Below are 14,288 nucleotides of genomic sequence, written 5' to 3'. Positions count from 1 at the left end.
TGGTGATTTTTGCCATACATTGACATGAATCAGCCCTGGGTACACACTGTCCCCCATCCCAAACCCCCCTCCCACTCCCTCCCGATCCCATCCCTCTGGGTTGTCCCACTGTGCTGACTTTGAGTGCCCAGTTTCATGCATTGAGCTTGGACTGGTTGTCTATTTTACATATGGTAATTTACATGTTTCGGTGCTATTCTCTCAAATCATCCCACCCTCGCTTTTTCCCACAGAATTCTAAAGTCTGTTCCTTATATCTGTGTCTTTTTTTGCTGTATTGATATAGGGTCATCATTACCATTTTTTTAAATTCCATATATATGCGTTAATATACTGTGTTGGTGTTTTTATTTCTGACTTACTTCACTCTGTATAATAGGTCCAGTTTCATCCACCTCATTAGAACTGATTCTCATGAGTTCTTTTTAATAGCTGAGTGGTTTTTCCAGTGGTCATGTATGGATGTGAGAGTTGGACTGTGAAGAAAGCTGAGCACTGAAGAATTGATGCTTTTGAACTGTGGTGTTGAAGGAGACGCTTGCGAGTCCCTTGGACTGCAAGGAGATCCAACCAGTCCATTCTAAAGAAGATCAGTCCTGGGTGTTCTTTGAAAGGAATGATGCTAAAGCTGAAACTCCAATACTTTGGCCACCTCTTGTGAAGAGTTGACTCATTGGAAAAGACTCTGATGCTGGGAGGAATTGGGGGCAGGAGGAGAAGGGGATGACAGAGGATGAGATGGCTGGATGGCATCACTGACTTGATGGACGTAAGTTTGAGTGAATTCCGGGAGATGGTGATGGACAGGGAGGCCTGGCATGCTGCAATTCATGGGATTGCAAAGAGTTGGACACGACTGAGCGACCAAACTGAACTGAAACTGATTATTCCATTATGTATATGTACCACAGCTTTATTATCCATTTGTCTGCTGATGGACATCTAGGTTTCTTCCATGTCTTAGCTATTTTAAACAGTGCTGTGATGAACATTGGGGTATGTGTGTCTCTTTCAATTCTGGTTTCCTTGGTGTGTATGCCTAGCAGTGGGATAGCTGGGTCGTATGGGAGTTCTATTTCCAGTTTTTTAAGGAATTTCCACACTGTTCTCCTTAGTGGCTGTTCAGTTCAGTTCAGTTCAGTAGCTCAGTCGTGTCTGACTCTTTGTGACCCCATGACTTGCAGCACGCCAGGCCTCCCTGTTCATCACCAACTCCCAGAGTTAACCCAAACCCATGTTCATAGAGTCGGTGATGCCATCTAGCCATCTCACTCTCTGTCGTCCCCTTCTCCTCCTGCCCCCAATCCCTCCCAGGATCAGAGTCCTTTCCAATGAGTCAACTCTTTGCATGAGGTGGCCAAAGTACTGGAGTTTCAGCTTTAGCATCATTCCTTCCAAAGAACACCCAGGACTGATCTCCTTTAGAATGGACTGGTTGGACCTCCTTGCAGTCCAAGGGACTCTCAAGAGTCTTCTGCAACACCACAGTTCAAAAGCATCAATTCTTCAGTGCTCAGCTTTCTTCACAGTTCAACTCTCACATCCATACATGACCACTGGAAAAACCATAACCTTGACTAGACAAACCTTTGTTGGCAAAGTAATGTCTCTGCTTTTGAATATGCTGTCTAGGTTGGTCATAACTTTCCTTCCAAGGAGTGTCTTTTAATTTCATGGCTGCAATAACCATCTGCAGTGATTTTGGAGCCCCCCAAAATAAAGTCTGACACTGTTTCCACTGTTTCCCCATTTATTTCCCATGAAGTGATGGGACCAGATGCCATGATCTTAGTTTTCTGAATGCTGAGCTTTAGGCCAACTTTTTCACTCTCCTCTTTCACTTTCATCAAGAGGCTTTTTAGTTCCTCTTCATTTTCTGCCATAAGGGTGGTGTCATCTGCATATCTGAGGTTATTGATATTTCTCCCTGCAATCTTGATTCCAGTTTGTGCTTCTTCCAGCTCAGCGTTTCTCATGATGTACTTTGCATAGAAGTATAAACAGGGTGAGAATATACAGCCTTGATGTATTCCTTTTCCTATTTGGAACCAGTCTGTTGTTCCATGTCCAGTTCTAACTGTTGCTTCCTGACCTGCATACAGATTTCTCAAGAGGCAGATCAGGTGGTCTGGTATTCTCATCTCTTTCAGAATTTTCCACAGTTTATTGTGATCCACACAGTCAAAGGCTTTGGCATAGTCAATAAAGCAGAAGTAGATGTTTTTCTGGAACTCTCTTGCTTTTTTGATGATCCAGCGGATGTTGGCAATTTGATTTCTGGTTCCTCTGCCTATTCTAAAACCAGCTTGAACATCTGGAAGTTCATGGTTCATGTATTGCTGAAGCCTGGCTTGGAGAATTTTGAGCATCCCTTTACTAGCATGTGAGATGAGTGCAATTGTGCAGTAGTTTGAGCATTCTTTGGCATTGCCTTTCTTTGGGATTGGAATAAAAACCTGACCTTTTCCCGTCCTGTGGCCACTGCTGAGTTTTCCAAATTTTCTGGCATATTGAGTGCAGCACTTTCACAGCATCATCTTTCAGGGTTTGGAATAGCTTAGCTGGAATTCCATCACCTCCACTAGCTTTGTTCGTAGTGATGCTTTCTAAGGCCCACTTGACTTCACATTCCAGGATGTCTGGCTCTAGGTCAGTGATCACACCATCATGATTATCTGGGTTGTGAAGATCTTTTTTGTACAGTTCTTCTGTGTATTCTTGCCATATCTTCTTAATATCTTCTGCTTCTGTTAGGTCCATACCATTTCTGTCCTTTATCGAGCCCATCTTTGCATGAAATGTTCCCTTGGTATCTCTAATTTTCTTGAAGAAATCTCTAGTCTTTCCCATTCTGTTGTTTTCCTCTATTTCTTTGCATTGATTGCTGAGGAAGGCTTTCTTATCGCTCCTCGCTATTCTTTGGAACTCTGCATTCAGATGCTTATATCTTTCCTTTTCTCCTTTGCTTTTCACTTCTCTTCTTTTCACAGCTATTTGTAAGGCCTCCCCAGACAGCCATTTTGCTTTTTTTGCATTTCTTTTCCATGGGGACAGTCTTGATCCCTGTCTCCTGTTCAATGTCACGAACCTCCATCCATAGTTCATCAGGCACTCTATCTATCAGATCTAGTCCCTTAAATCTATTTCTCACTTCCACTGTATAATCATAAGGGATTTGATTTAGGTCATACCTGAATTGTCTAGTGGTTTTCCCTACTTTCTTCAATGTGAGTCTGAATTTGGCAATAAGAAGTTAATGATCTGAGCCACAGTCAGCTCCCGGTCTTGTTTTGCTGACTGTATAGAGCTTCTCCATCTTTGGCTGCAAAGAATATAATCATTCGGATTTCGGTGTTGATCATCTGGTGATGTCCATGTGTAGAGTCTTCTCTTATGTTGTTGGAAGAGGATATTTGCTATGACCAGTGCGTTCTCTTGGGAAAACTCTATTAGCCTTTGCCCTGCTTCATTCCATATTCCAAGGCCAAATTTGTCTATTACTCCAGGTGTTTCTTGACTTCTTACTTTTGCATTCCAGTCCCCTATAATGAAAAGGACATCTTTTTTGGGCGTTAGTTCTAAAAGGTCTTGTAGTAGCTTGCATTCCCACCAACAGTATAAGAGGCTTCCCTTTTCTCCACACCTTCTCCACCATTTATTGTTTGTAGACTTTTTGATAGCAGCCATTCTGATCAGCATGACATGGTACCTCACTGTGGTTTTGATTTTCATTTCTCTGATAATGAGTGATGTTGAGCATCTTTTCATGTGTTTGTTAGCCATCTGTATGTCTTCTTTGGAGAAATGTCTGTTTAGTTCTTTGGCATATTTTTTGATTGGGTTTATTTTTCTGGTATTGAGCTGCAAGAGCTGCTTGTATATTTTTGAGATTAATTCTTTGTCAGTTGCTTCATTTGCTATTACTTTCTCCCATTCTGAAGGCTGTCTTTTTTCTTGGTTATAGTTTCCTTCATTGTTCAAAAGCTTTTAAGTTTAATTAGGTCCCATTTGTTTATTTTTGTTTTTATTTCCATTAGTCTGGGAGGTGGGTCATAGAGGATCCTGCTGTGATTTATATCAGAGAGTGTTTTGACTATGTTTTATTCCAGGAGTTTTATAGTTTCTGATCTTACATTTAGACCTTTAGTCCATTTTGAGTTTATTTTTGTGTATGGTATTAGAAAGTGTTCTAGTTTCATTCCTTTACAGGTGGTTGACCAGTTTTCCTAGCGCCACTTGTTATAGAGATTGTCTTTTCTCCACTGTGTATTTTTGCCTCCTTTGTCAAAGATAAGCTGGCCATAGGTGCGTGGATTTATCTCTGGGCTTTCTATTTTGTTCCATTGATCTATATTTCTGTCTTCATGCCAGTACCATACTGTCTTGATGGCTGTAGCTTTGTAATATAGTCTCAAGTCAGGCAGGTTGATTCCTCCAGTTCCATTCTTTTTTCTCAAGATTGCTTTGGAATTTCAAGATTTTTTGTATTTCCATACAAATTGTGAAATTATTTGTGCTAGTTCTGTGAAAAATACTGTTGGCAGCTTGATAGGGATTGCATTGAATTGCTTTGGGTAGTATACTCATTTTCACTATATTGATTCTTCCGATACATGAACATGGTATATTTCCTCCATCTATTTGTATCCTCTTTGGTTTTTTTCATCAGTGTTTTATAGTTTTCTATATACAGGTCTTTTGTTTCTTTAGGTAGATTTATTCCTAAGTATTTTATTCTTGTTGTCACAATGGTGAATGGGATTGTTTCCTTAATTTCTTTTTCTGTTTTCTCATTGTTAATGTATAGGAATGCAAGGGATTTCTGTGTATTAATTTTATATCTGCAACTTTACTTATTTGTTGATTAGCTCTAGTAATTTTCTGGTGGGGTCTTTAGGGTTTTCTATGTAGAGGATCATGTCATCTGCAAACAGTGAGAATTTTACTTCTTCTTTTTCAATCTGGATTCCTTTTATTTCTTTTTCTTCTCTGATTGTTGTGGCTAAAGCTTCCAAAACTATGTTGAACAGTAGTGGTGAGAGTGGGGACCCTTGTCTTATTTCTGACTTTAGGGGAAATGCTTTCAATTTTTCACCATCGAGGATAATGTTTGGTGTGGATTCACTGTAGATGGCTTTCTTTTATTATGTTGAGGTATGTTCCTTCTATGCCTGCTTTCTGGAGAGGTTTTTGTTTTTTTTTTTAATCATAAATGGGTGTTGAATTTTGTCAAAGGCTTTCTCTGCATCTATTGAAATATGTATTTTATCTTTCAATTTGTTAATGCAGTGTATCACATTGATTGATTTACAAATATTGAAGAATCCTTACATCCCTGGGATAAAGCCCACTTGGTTATGATATATGATTTTTAAATATGTTGTTGGATTCTGTTTGCTAGAATTTTGTTGAAGATTTTTGCATCTACATTCGTCAGTGATATTGGCCTGTAGTTTTCTTTTTATGTGGCATCTTTCTCTGGTTTTGGTATTAGGGTGATGGTGGCCTCATAGAATGAGTTTGGAAGTTTACCTTCCTCTGCAATTTTCTGGAAGAGTTTGAGTAGGATAGGTGTTAGTTCTCTAAATTTTTGGTAGAATTCACCTGTGGAGTCATCTGGTCCCAGGCTTTTGTTTGTTGGAAGATTTTTGATTACAGTTTCTAGTTCCATGCTTGTGATGGGTCTGTTAAGATTTTCTATTTCTTCCTGGTTCAGTTTTGGAAGGTTGTACTTGTCTAAGGATTTGTCCATTTCTTCCAAGTTGTCCATTTTATTGGCATATAATTGCTGATAGTAGTCTCTTATAATCCTTTGTATTTCTGTGCAGTCTGCTGTGATTTCTCCATTTTCATGTCTAATTTTGTTGATTTAGATTCTTCTCCCTTTTTTTCTTGATGAGTCTGGCTAATGGTTTGTCTATTTTATTTATCTTCTCAAAGAACCAGCTTTTAGCTTTGTTGATTTTGGCTAAAGCCTCCTTTGTTTCTTTTTCATTTATTTCTGCTCTAATTTTTATGATTTATTTCTTCTACTAACCCTGGGGTTCTTCACTTCTTCTTTTTCTAGTTGCTTTAGGTGTAAAATTAGGTTATTTATTTGATTTTTCTCTTGTTTCTTGAGGTAAGCTTGTATTGCTATGAACCTTCCCCTTAACACTGCTTTTACTGACTCCCATAGGTTTTGGGTTGCTGTGTTTTCATTTTCATTTGTTTCTATCCATATTTGATTCCATTTTTGATTTCTTCCATGATTTGTTGGTTATTCAGAAGCATGTTGTTCAGCCTCCATATGTTTGTACTTTTAATAGTTGTTTTTCCTGTAGTTGACATTAATCTTACTGCACTGTGATCAGAAAAGATGCTTGAAATGATTTAAATTTTTTGAATTTACCAAAGTTAGATTTATGGCCTAGGATGTGATCTATCCTGGAGTGTTCTTTGTCACTTGAGAAAAAGATGAAATTCATTGTTTTGGGGTGAAAAATCCTATAGATATCAATTAGGTCTAACTAGTCCATTGTATCATTTAAACTTTGTGTTTCCTTGCTAAGTTTCTGTTTGGTTGATTTATCCATAGGTGTGAGTGGGGTATTAAAGTCTCCTACTATTATTGTGTTACTGTTAATTTCCCCTTTCACACTTGTTAGTATTTGCCTTACATATTGTGGTGCTCCTATGTTGGATGCATATATATTTATAATTGTTATATCTTCTTAGATTGATCATTATGTAGTGTCCTTCTTTCTCTTTTCACAGTCTTTATTTCAAAGTCTATTTTATCTGATATGAGTATTGCTACTCATGCTTTCTTTTGGTCTCCATTTGTATGAAATATCTTTTACAGCCCTTCACTTTCAGTTTGTATGTGTCCCTTGGTTTGAGGTGGGTCTCTTGAAGATAGCATATATAGGGGTCTTGTTTTTGTATCCATTCAGCAAGTCTTTGTCTTTTGGTTGGGACATTCAACCCATTAGCATATAAGGTAATTATTGATAAGTATGATCCCATTGCCATTTACTTTGTTGTTTTGGGTTCGAGTTTATAAACCTTTTCTGTGTTTCCTGTCTAGAGAAGATCTTTTTGCATTTGTTGAAGAGCTGGTTTGGTGGTGTTGAATGCTCTAAGCTTTTGCTTGTCTGTAAAGATTTTGATTTCTCCTTCATATTTGAATGAGATCCTTGCTGGGTACAGTAATCTGGGCTGTAGGTTTTTCTCTTTCATCACTTTAAGTATGTCCTGCCATTCCCTTCTGGCTTGAAGAGTTTCTATTGAAAGGTCAGCTGTTATCCTTATGGGGATCCCCTTGTATGTTGTTGCTTTTCCCTTGCTGCTTTAAATATTTGGTCTTTGTGTTTGATCTTCATTAATTTGATTAATATGTGTCTTGGGGTGTTTTGCCTTGGGTTTATCCTGTTTGGGACTCTCTGGTTTTATTGGACTTGGATGGCTATTTCCTTCCCCATTTTAGGGAAGTTTTCAACTATTATCTCCTCAAGTATTTTCTCACACCCTTTCTTTTTGTCTTCTTCTGGGACTCCTATGATTCGAATGTTGGGGCATTTAACATTTTCCTAGAGGTGTCTGAGGTTGTCCTCATTTCTTTTAATTCTTTTTTCTTTTTTCCTCTCTGCTTCACTTATTTCCACCATTCTATCTTCCACCTCACTTATCCTATCTTTTGCCTCAGTTATTCTACTGCTGATTCCTTCCAGAGTGCTTTTGATCTCATTTATTGCATTATTCGTTATTGATCGGCTCTTCTTTATTTCTTCTTCTTCTGCTGCTGCTAAGTTGTTTCAGTCGTGTCCAACTCTGTGCGACCCCATAGATGGCCTCCTACCAGGCTCCTCTGTCCCTGGGATTCTCCAGGCAAGAATACTGGAGTGGGTTGCCATTTCCTTCTCCAATGCATGAAAGTGAAAAGTGAAAAGTGAAAAGTGAAAGTGAAGTCGCTCAGTTGTGTCTGACTCTTAGCGACCTCATGGACTGCAGCCTACCAAGTTCCTCTGTCCATGGGATTTTCCAGGCAAGAGTACTGGAGTGGGGTGCCATTAGGTCCTTGTTAAACATTTCTTGCATCTTCTCAATCCTTGTCTCTAGTCTATTTATCCTTAACTCCATTTTGTTTGCAAGATTTTGGATCATCTGTACTATCATTATTCTGAATTCTTTTTCAGGTAGACTCCCTATCTCCTTCTATTTTGTTTGGTTTGGTGGGCATTTATCATGTTCCCTTACCTGCTGAATATTCCTCTACCTTTTCATTTTGTTTATATTGCTGTGTTTGGGGTACCCTTTCTGTAGGCTGGAAGTTCGTGGTTCCTCTTTGTTGGGGAGCCTGCTCCCTGTGAGTGGGGTTGGACTAGTGGCTTGTCAAGGTTTCCTGGTTAGGGGAGCTTGCATCTGTGTTCTGGTGGGTGGAGCTGGATCTCTTCTCTCTGAAGTGCAATTAAGTGTCCAATAGTGAGTTTTGGGGTGTCTATGGGTTTGGCATGGCTTTGGGGAGCCTGTCTTTTAATGATTAGGGCTGTGTTCCTGCTTTGCTGGAGAATTAGCATTTTATGTCTTGCTCTGGAGCTTGCTGGCTCTTGGGTGGAGCTTGGTTTCAGTGTAGGTATGGAGGCTTTTGGGTGAGCTCTTGTCTATTAATGTTCCTTGGAATCAGGCATTCTCCAATGTTCTCAATTTCTGGAGTTAAGCCTCCTGCCTCTGGCTTTCAGTATTATTTTTAAAGTAGCCTTAAGACTTCTCCATCCATACAGCACAGATGATAAAACATCTAAGTTAATGGTGAAACAATTCTCCACAGTGAGGGACACCCAGAGAGGTTCACAGAGTTACATGGAGAAGAGAAGAGGGAGGAGGGAGATAGAGGTAACCTGGAGGAGAAGAGGGGGAGTCAAAAGGGGAGAGAGCAATATAGCCAGTAATCAATTCCCTAAGTGCTCTCCACAGTCTGGAACACCCAGAGAGATTCAGAGTTACATAGAGAAGAGAAGAGGGAGGGAGGAGATAAAGGTGACCTGGGAGAGAAAAGACAGAGTCAAAAGTGAGAGAGCAGTCAAGCCAGTAATCACACTGCTAAGTAAAAATGGATACTGAATATTAGCTTCTTAAAGGTACAAAACTGATAACAAATACCAAAAAAGCAAAGATTAAAAATCTAGAGTAGAGGTTATATTCTCAAAAAAACAATATTAAAAATACAGAACAAAATCAATCACAAATATTAACAAAAATATATATGTGAAATTTGCTTTAAAACTAGGGTCTTTTTTTTGCAAGATAATGGTATGTTATAAAAATGAAAATTAAAGGAGTAATAAAGAAATTAAAAAAAATTAAAAGTGATAACAGTAAAATATATCTAGGAATTTCTCTGCAGCTGTTGTGGGCAGTGTGGGGTCAGTTCAGTTTCAGATAGTTCCTTGTTCCAGCCTGTAGTTGTCCTCAAAGTCTATAGGCCCCCTCCAATGCTTAGTCAGTGTCAACCACAGGGTTTTAATCTGTTGCCCCTGTCACTTCCAGAGCAGTTTCCTCTTCTTTGTGTATTTTGGCTTCCTTTTTTGCAAGTCTCTTCAGTGTCTAATTTCAATCCTGACACAAGCGGGTGAAGGTGGTCACTTATTTAGGCTCACTTGTTCAGTTGTGTTGTGGGGAGGGAGAGACACTGCAAACAAATATCACTTGTGTGTGTGGGGAGTGTTCGCAGTGTCTGGACCACACTGGGTTTGCCCCAGCTCACTGTGGCATGTGCTTCCCGGGTCTACACTGCTCAGGCTCTAGGGTGCTCTGCAGGGGCACTGTCCAAAGTAGGGTCTGCATTTTGTGCACTTCCCAGGTCTAAGCTGCTCAGGTTCTCGGGTACTCTGCAAGGGCACAGACTCAGTTGGGTGTGCGTTTTGTGCTCTTCCCAGGTCTGAGCAGCTAAGACAACCAGGTGCTTGGTTAGCACACTGTCCCAGGTGGGCTGTGCATCTTAATCACCTCCTTGTTCCCAGCCGCTGGGTTTCCCGAGTGTGCCTTGAGAGCACCGTCTCAAGTGTGCTGTGTGTCTCCTCTGGGGATCTGATCTCAGGCTCTGACCCTCCTGGCAGATGTCAACCGTCCAGGGTCCCAGGAAGACATGGTTAGCAACCGGGAGCCTGCTCACAGTTTGGTGGAGGATGCTGGTCTCTGGGGCTGAGATTGCAGCAGCCTCTTGCCTTCCGGCTCTGGCTGTCGTTCACATGCCTTTCTGCCTCTGGCAGTGGGTGGCCCGGGTGGGGGGGCGGAGGGAAGGGGCTGTATGCAACCAGCTAGCTGTAGGCAATGGCACCCCACTCCAGTACTCTTGCCTGGAAAATCCATGGACAGAAGAGCCTGGTAGGCTGCAGTCCATGGGGTCACTAAGAGTCAGGCACAACTGAATGAATCCACTTTGACTTTCCACTTGCATGCATTGGAGAAGGAAATGGCAACCCACTCCAGTATTCTTGCCTGGAGAATCCCAGGGATGGGGGAGCCTGGTGGGCTGCCGTCTATGCGGTCGCACAGAGTCAGACACGACTGAAGCGACTTAGCAGCAGCAGCAGCAGCAGCTCTCCTTTGGTATTCGCTCAATCCTTTGTTCTGTGAGTAGGCCAGGCTGTGCGTTAGAGCCTTTCACAGGAAAGTTCTCTCTTTTTTTGCTCTCTGGTGCTCCCACAGTTTGAGTTGCTATCTCACGTTGGCTCCCTCAGATCATTCTCAGAGCATTCAAGCCTGGTCCTTACTCTAAGCTCTGATTATGCAGCCGCGCCTCCCTGTCCAGCCCCTGCTTGCTGGTGGAAGACACGAGCATCTGGGCTACTTCTCTGCTGGCAGTTGCGGTAGGTGCATATTCTTTGTGTGTGTGTGTGTGTGTTTTTTTTTTTTCCCTCCCGGTTATGTTGCCCTCTGAGATTCCAAAACTCCCCATAGACCCACCTGTGACAGGATTTCCTACTGTTTGGAAACTTCTCCATGACTCCCTCCCCAGGTCAGGTCTCTGTCCCTAACTCTTTTGTCTCTTCGTCTTTTATATTTTGTCCTACCTCTTTTCAAAGATAATGGGCTGCCTTGCTGGGTGCCTAGTGTTCTCCCCCAGTGTTCAGAAGTTGTTTTGTGGAAGTTGCTCAGCATTCAAATGATCTTTTCATGAATTTGTAGGGGAGAAAGTGGTCTCTCCGCCCTATTCCTCCACCATCTTGGGACCACCCCAAAGCCTGCATTTTTTAAAAGCATTAAGCCCATTAATGCTTGTCATTCAACTTTTAAAAAAGCAAATCCCTCTCCATGACACCAGTTGGGTAAACAGATGTTCTGTTATTTCTTGCCTAACAAACCACTGCATAATTTAATGGCTTAAAATAATGATGTTTATTTATTTTGCCCCTGAATCTGAAGTCTGGCCAGGGGTTGGCAGGGACAGCATGTCTCTGTGATGAGATCTTGGACAAGTTTATTGTGAGCTGCCTACTGTGAGCCACTTCCAAGGTGGCTCATTCATAGAGCTGTAAGTCTGGTGGCTCAGCTAAACTCTTGGTCAGAGCCTCCTTTTCTCTCCAAATGAGTCCCCCCTCCTGCAGGCTGCTTGGGCTTCCTCAGAGTATGATAGCTAGATTCCAAGAGTGAAGTCTTAAGAGACAAGAAGGAAATAGAAGCTGCCAGTTGGTAAGGACTGATCTTGGAAACTGGCATGTTGTCACTTTTGCTTTAATGTTTTGGTCAAGTTGTCATGGAGATCAGATTCTAGATGAGGGGCCCTAGACTGCTCCTCTTAATGAGAGGCCTGTCAAAGAATTTTGGGTTCATGTTTTGAATATGGCACAGCAGATGGTATATATATTGTGTGTATGTATGCTCCGTATGTCTCACTCTTTGTGACTCCATAGACCATAGCCCACTAGGTTCCTCTGTCCATGGAATCTTTCAAGGCAAGAGTGCTGGAGTGGGTCACCATTTCCTACTCCAGGGGACCTTCCTTCTCTTGTGTTTCCTGCACTGGCAGGTGGATTCCTTACCACTAGCACCACTTGGAAGCCCATGGTATGTAGGGGTTATCAAAGTCTGGCTATATTTTAGAAACATTTGAAGTTAGAAATAAAATACTGATACTTCTGACTGAGGCAGGAGGTAGATGGGCTCTACCCAGGGTAAAGAGTTAGGAGATTCATTCTCTGTGGACCAAATCTCTAAGACAAGGATAGCAGGACAATTAAGAGATGAGGCTAGGCCCTACCCCAACCATATATTTCTCATTTTTGAAGTCAGGAGACCATCCCAACCACAAATATGCAGAAGAGCTCCTTGAAAGTTAAAAGGGGAGTTATGTTAAGAGTTGCTCTACCCATCAGTTCAATTCAGTTCAGTCACTCAGTTGTGTCCAACTCTTTGTGACTCCATGGACTGCAGCACACCAGGCTTCCTTGTCCATTACCAACTCCCAGAGCCTGCTCAAACTCGTCCATTGCATTGGTGATGCTATCCAACCATTTCATCCTCTGTCATCCCCTTCTCTTCCTGCTTTCAATCTTTCCCAGCATCAGGGTCTTTTCCAAGGAGTCAGTTCTTCACATCAGGTGGCCAAAGTATTGGAGTTTCAGCTTTAGCATCACTCCTTCCAATGAATATTCAGTACTGATCTCCTTTAGGGTGGACTGGTTGGGTCTCCTTGCTGTCCAAGGGACTCTCAAGAGTCTTCTCCAACACCACAGGTCAAAAGCATCAATTCTTCAGTGCTCAGCTTTCTTTATAGTCCAACTCTCACATCTGTACATGACTACTGGAAAAACCATAGCTTTGACTAGATGGATCTTTGTTTGTAAAGTAATGTCTCTTCCTTTTAATATGCTGTCTAGGTTGGTCATAACTTTTCTTCCAAGGAGCAAGCGTCTTTTAATTTCATGGCGGCAATCACCATCTGCAGTGATTTTGAGCCCCGCAAAATAAAGTCAGCCACTGTTTGCACTATTTCCCCATCTATTTGCCATGAAGTGATGGGACCAGATGCCATGATCTTTGTTTTCTGAATGTTGAGTTTTAAGCTAACTTTTTCACTCTCCTCTTTCACTTTCATCAAGAGGCTCTTAGTTCCTCTTTGCTCTCTGTGATAAGAGTGGTGTCATCTGCATTTCTGAGGTTATTGATATTTCTCCCGGCAATCTTGATTCCAGCTTGTGCTTCATCCAGCCCAGCAGTTCTCATGATGTACTCTTCATATTAGTTAAATAAGCAGACTGACAATATACAGCCTTAATGTACTTCTTTCCTGATTTGGAACCAATCTGTTGTTCCATGTCCAGTTCTAGCTGTTGCTTCTTGACCTGCATATAGATTTCTCAGGAGGCAGATCAGGTGGTCTGGTATTCCCATCTCTTTAAGAATTTTCTACAGTTTGTTGTGATCCACACTGTCAAAGGCTTTGGCGTAGTCAATAAAACAAAAGTAGATGCTTTTCTGGAACTCTCTTGCTTTTGTGATGATCCAGCAGATGTTGGCAATTTGATCTCTGGTTCCTCTGCCTTTTCTAAATCCAGCTTGAACATCTGGAATTTCACAGTTCACATACTTTTGAAGCCTGGCTTGGAGAATTTGAGCACTACTTTGCTAGTGTGTGAGATGAGTGCAATGTATGGTAGTTTGAACATTCTTTGGCCTTGCCTTTATTTGGGATTGGAATGAAAACTGACCTTTTCCAGTCCTGTGGCCATTGCTGAGTTTTCCAAATTTGTTGGCATATTGAGTGCAGCACTTTCACAGCATCATCTTTTAGGATTTGAAACAGCTCAACTGGAGTTCCATAACCTCCACTAGCTTTGTTGGTAGTGATGCTTCCTAAGACCCACTTGATTTCACATTCTAGGATATCTGGCTCTAGGTGAGTGATCATACCTGTAGCCCTCTTTGGTAGATCCACCTTGGGTAAGAGATGTGCACATACACATGGGAAGATCCTGAAATATTCCAAATATGGACTGTGAACTAGGCAAATCAAAATGACTGGGCAAAGGAAAACTGGAAGAAATGTCCCATAAAAGTAACTTAAACTACCCTGAGGGCATGACTCAGGGACATTCTCTGAGTTCTCCAACGTGTCTATCCCCACATACTGTAGTTTTTTTTTCTTTTTTTTCCTCCTAATAAACACTGCTTGTTTCACTACTTTCTTTCTGAAAGTCCCTTTGTGCAAAGTCAAAGGGCCAGGGCCTTGTCACTGATCATTGGTCTAGTGGCTAGGATTTGATGCTTTCCCAACCTCTGGTTGGAAATTCAAACGCTGCTTTATC

This window comes from Bison bison, unplaced genomic scaffold, assembly GCF_000754665.1.
Source record: "Bison bison bison isolate TAMUID 2011002044 unplaced genomic scaffold, Bison_UMD1.0 scf7180017864471, whole genome shotgun sequence".
Taxonomy (NCBI): domain Eukaryota; kingdom Metazoa; phylum Chordata; class Mammalia; order Artiodactyla; family Bovidae; genus Bison; species Bison bison.
This window is presented reverse-complemented; position numbering follows the sequence as displayed.